We start from the raw sequence: 5,132 nt of genomic DNA, 5'->3' as shown, positions 1-5,132 counted from the left end.
ATAGCATTGTGAGATTAAGAATACATTTGTTAAGTTGTAAGTACAAGTGTGCAATAATCATACTTCTCTAAAATCTTCAAGAAGTCATTATACGCATCCTTTTCCATTCTCAGTGAGTCGAAGACCACGCCTTTACCATTCTTTGGAAAGATCATGATACAAATAGTGGTCACTATATAGATATAGACGAAAACACATGTTAAGATCACGATTGCCATAATTTGTAGTTCAAAACCATGTCAAGAACTTACTTAAAGTGGTGCGGAGCTATTATTAAGTCCTTGCCATGTTGTACATGATTATACATGGCTCGTCCAATGTATGCCGCCATTACCTTCATTTCTTTCTCTGATTCTGTTTGACGGCTTTCTCAAATTCATCATCATCCAAGTCTTTGTATTCTTCTCCATGTCTCCGAACAACTTCTTTGTAGCGAGCTTGGGATATCATCAACGGGTCAAAGAAACCCTGTCTTAAGTTGTTTCTTCTTATCATCCATGTATTGCATCCTACGTGTAAAAAGTGTTAATTGTTAGACTCTCATTTATGTATGCGTGTACAAAACTAACAAATATGAAAGTTTAGAGGTACTTACAAGCAAAAGAGGGTTAAGTAGTTGGTTTCCATCCTTTGTCGGTGGTACAACGACCATAGATCGTCAAAGAATAAATGTCGCACAGGATCTAGATTATCTTTGCTCCAAAATGCATCTTCTGGCACAACAAATGTGAAGTCCTCGAGTTTGTATTTGTTGCTAGCCACCATGTACCATTCATGCATTCTAATCTCCGGAGTCGACAACTTAGAAAGTTGCACCGTCGTCAAGAACGACCTCCCATTCATAAATTTAGGAGGAACATCCTCCTTCTTGTATATCGGGATATTGATTTTAAGACGTAATGATTCTCGAGTATGAATCATTCCATCTTCTTCCCATACTTCGAAATTGTCTATTTGGGACCATGTGCGTACTCCACGAGATGCTGATTCCGCTTTTGATTGATCTGTCATAACTCTCTTCAATTTTTGCAGGTAGCGTGTCATAGCTTCTGACGGTTTCTTGACATTGTCAGTGGCGATTCGCTGATGAATTTTCGTTAAAGTAGTTGGCCCTTCAACATTTGTGTCAACCTTTGCTTCCTTTCTGATGTCCGCGTCGACATTCTGAGGAACAATTTTGTCTACGTCCCCCTCGTCGAGTTCCTTCGCAAGAGATGATATGATTGTTTCAACGGTTTTTGTGGAGGCCGGTGCTATATTTTCCTGCACCATGGGGTATGGAATGATCGAACTATCTTTCTGTTGCTTTGGTGTTGAATTCGGCGTTGGTGACTTATGACGCGATCACCAATTTCTCAAATATAATTGCTCCTAAAAATAAAGGACTAATAAATACTTACCGGACATACATCACTCGTCAACACAAGACATCTCATTATTTATAATTCAATATATTGAGTAGGACACTACTCAATATAGATTCAACACAGACACTTAAATGTATAAAATCAACCATGAAAGCAAGATCAGACATCACACTCGCATTATTCAATTGATGCTTGCCTTTCCTATATCAAGGCATAAAAAAGTATAAAGGTAGCCTTTGCTAGGCAACCTAAAGAATATATGGAGTTTCTTCAACGGTTTCTTCGCTAGTGTTTGGGTCCACGCTGAAGTAGATGACAACACGTATAGTTCCGGGTGCGAGTTGGTTCGCAGGCCTCGGGGTCTCGTTCAAATTCACATCTAGTGACTCAAAGAATGTTACATCTGACCGTTGTTCTTCTATTTTTTCAATTGCATCATTAATCTCCCAGCCAATCAACTCGGGCCAACTGGTCTTGTCCGGCATAGACATGATCACGTACTATCCTTAGCTTTTCTCACTTTTGAAATTGTTATCTCTACTACTACTTAAGATACTACTGTAGACGTCCACAGTGTTTTGGTGCACGGTTCTGCCGATCCGCCATCAACGCGGACGCGCCCGTCAAGGAAGGTTGTCGCGTCACAGATCCCCACCCTCCTCCCCATCTGCTCCCCGCCATCAACACTCTCCATGGAAGTCGAGTCCGCGATGCACGTGTCGTCCCTAAACCCCGCCCCGACTCTCTCCGCATTCGCGACAGCCCGATTTCCAGCGTCCTCCGCCCCGGATCGTTGCCCCAGATCTCCATGGAAGGCGTGTCTGTGACAGCCCGATCTCTGTGGAAGGCGCGTCCTCCTCCCCAGATCGTCGTCCCGGCTCTCTCCACGCCCGTGACAGCCTGCTCTCTATGGAAGGTGAGTCCGCGATGCTCACGTGGATTGGGTACCCCGCCCCCGCTCTCTCCATGGAAAGTGTGTCTCCGATAGACGCATCCTCCCTTGCGAACCGCGCACGTCATGGCAACACGGGCGAGGCAGTGGGGAGTCTGGCGGACGCGCATCACGGTGAGGCGAACGGGGGCAAGGGCAAGGGATATATTTTCCATCCGGGGCGGATGTGGAGAGGTTCTTCAAACTCTGTGACCCTGGTGAGTGCGCTCGATCTCTTTGGTTCCAGGATGTGGAGTGATAGTCGAGGAGGCTTCCGTGGTTTTTCTGCTTGGGTTTCGTTGCTTTGGTGGGGGATTGGATCGTTGGAAGCTAAATTTAGAGAAATTTCCCTTTCTCTGTCTCCTCTACCCTCACTCGACATGCTTCGGATTCGATTATTGGTGGCCTTGCAGCTTTCGTTAATGCTCTGCTTGTGCTTGATTGTAGCTGTTCGAATTTGGTGAGAGATTGGACCCCGTGATGACAGTTTTATGTTGGTTGGAACTGTGGAACCAGTGGCTGACATATAATTTTTTTTGCTGTTAGGTTGTTACTTGTTAGCGCTATGGGGTTCCCATCAATCTTGTATTGACAGCTTGCTTGCAGAAAATCGCTAGATATTTTTGGCTGATCGGTGCCGTGGAAAATGGACTGTGTACTGGGTGCTTGGTTTCTATATGACTAGGCAGTTTGCTCTTCCATCTATCGCACAGCGCCACATCTTGGCTGGTCTGGCATCAACAGTTGACGGTCTGAGTGCACCATATGAAAGAGCATCACATATTCATGAAAGACATGTAGTGAACTGGCTGTGGGCTGCAGGCTGTCATCCGTTTGGACCATTCTCGAACTCCTCCCAGATCAGTCAAATTCTTCAGGATGTAGCACTGGTAATGTTATCAACAACATTTTTTTTAATTCTATGATATGTACAATGAGTAGGCAGGGAGCGAGGGAGGTCAATGCTCCTATGTCGAAGTGTAGCTTAAAGTAGAAAATCTGTTCATGCTTCCAATGGTTTGCACAGTGCATAGGTATGCAAACCAACAAAGGAAAACGAGGCCAAACTATGCCCCAATTGTTTCTGTCTGAGTTTGCCAGTTTCAATTTTTTGGATCAACATAACTTGGGTATGTTGGAAATAATCCCATGTCTAGGTTCATAGCATTTACTTTAGCTAAATTTCAGCATGGAATAATAGGAAGTAATATGCTAATTAGTTGAGTAATATCCTGCATTTATTAGGGGCTATCATAGCTTTATTTGTAGCTCACATTGGTTATAATAGTAGTAGTAGAAGAGAAAATAGAAAAGGCAAGCCATTCCAGCCACCAGAAACACTTGTACTGTGTTCCTGTGACCTTTTGGAGGCTTTCAACCTGTCAGGAATCAGGATATTTGATGCATCCAATTATCTAAATCCAACAAATCTTGGTATTATGCTTACTGTATAATCATGGTCGCATTATTTTTTAGTCTGTTGATATTTCACTGGCATAAATTGTTTCTTCTGTGCTTTCATATCCACTATGTAACCCATGTTTTATTGTTTGTAGAGAACTACAATTTATGCTCAAGTCAATGCTGCTCTTCGCAAAATAAGAGACACATCAGAGGTCCTACATGCAATTCAGCCTACTTTTATTCACTTATTTCCTCAAATGCACAGAAAGTATAACTACTATCTCTGGTCTGGTGCAGTTTGTCCAATCTTTTGCATCAGAGCATCTTAAGATGCCATTAGAAGAACTTGTGAAAGGTAATAAAAACAAGTCCACCACTGAGTTATGGGTAGAGAAATTCTATAAGAAGGTAACCAATCTACCGGAGCCTTTTCCCCATGATCTTGTTGAGAAGTTAGAAGAATACCTGGATGTAAGTATTATATACCATACATTGCATAAGTGTACTTTCATGATGAAATAATGCATATATATGTTCTAATTTTCCTTCATCTATGGTGCCCCTTGTAGAAACTTGAAGGGCAACCCGTGGACTTGTCTTCCTTATTGTATGACCACCGGCTGATCGATGCATATCAAAGCAGTACCGACATCCTGCAAAGCACTATTTTTACACAACAGTATGTTTATACAGGGATGCTATATTTGCATCTGGCTACTCTTGTGCTATCTTTTTGAAACTCATTATTTTCATTTTGTTTCATTCGAAACATTTTTACCCTTTCCCCCCTTCTCTTGACAGGTATGTGGAACGTGTTCTAGCTAACGAGAGAGACAAGATGAAATGCTGTAGCATTGAATATAGTCATCCAAAGCAGTCATCCCAGGCTTTTGTCTATGGAGGGATCCTTCTGGCTGGATTTCTTGTGTATTCACCGGTTATTTTCTTCTCTTCACCTGTTCGCTAATTTTATGTCCAGATGCAGAAAGTCCTGGATGCTTTATGGTAGGCTAGGTTTGTCTAGGGTTGTCAATATTCATGAGGGAATGACCTAGACTGTCTTGGATATAGAAGGGCTTTGGCACAGTTTTAGTGCGCTATTTCTCGATACACAAGCAATCAGACGGCTGATATATATGTAACTGATTCTTGTCTGCGATAAACTATAGTTGATTTCACAGAAGAGTTGGTGCATGCTATGAAAATATGAAATACTTACCCCCATTTTGCAACTTGTTACTGTAGAACTGCACATAACACCACTGACAGAAACCCATTTGTTAATAAGCCCCCCAGTTTCATGTGGACCAGCCAGCAGACCTGTGGCCGTGGAGTGGTGCAAGGGCGTAGTCGCTTTATTTCATGGCAATCATCTCCAAAAATTATTTTCCTTAGCTCGTGTGTTTTTTATCCTTTTGAAAATTGCCTAA

The 5,132-nt window shown here is 42.4% G+C and overlaps 1 pseudogene; it reads left to right on the top strand.

Moving 5' to 3' along the window:
• The first annotated feature begins 2,059 nt into the window (after positions 1 to 2,059).
• LOC103635039 (uncharacterized) lies at positions 2,060 to 4,875 on the top strand (annotated as a pseudogene).
• The last annotated feature ends 257 nt before the right edge of the window (positions 4,876 to 5,132 follow it).

This window comes from Zea mays, chromosome 8 (genome assembly GCF_902167145.1).
Source record: "Zea mays cultivar B73 chromosome 8, Zm-B73-REFERENCE-NAM-5.0, whole genome shotgun sequence".
NCBI lineage: Eukaryota > Viridiplantae > Streptophyta > Magnoliopsida > Poales > Poaceae > Zea > Zea mays.
Note: the sequence above shows the minus strand (reverse complement) of the source record. Positions and strands in the feature narration are given on the sequence as shown.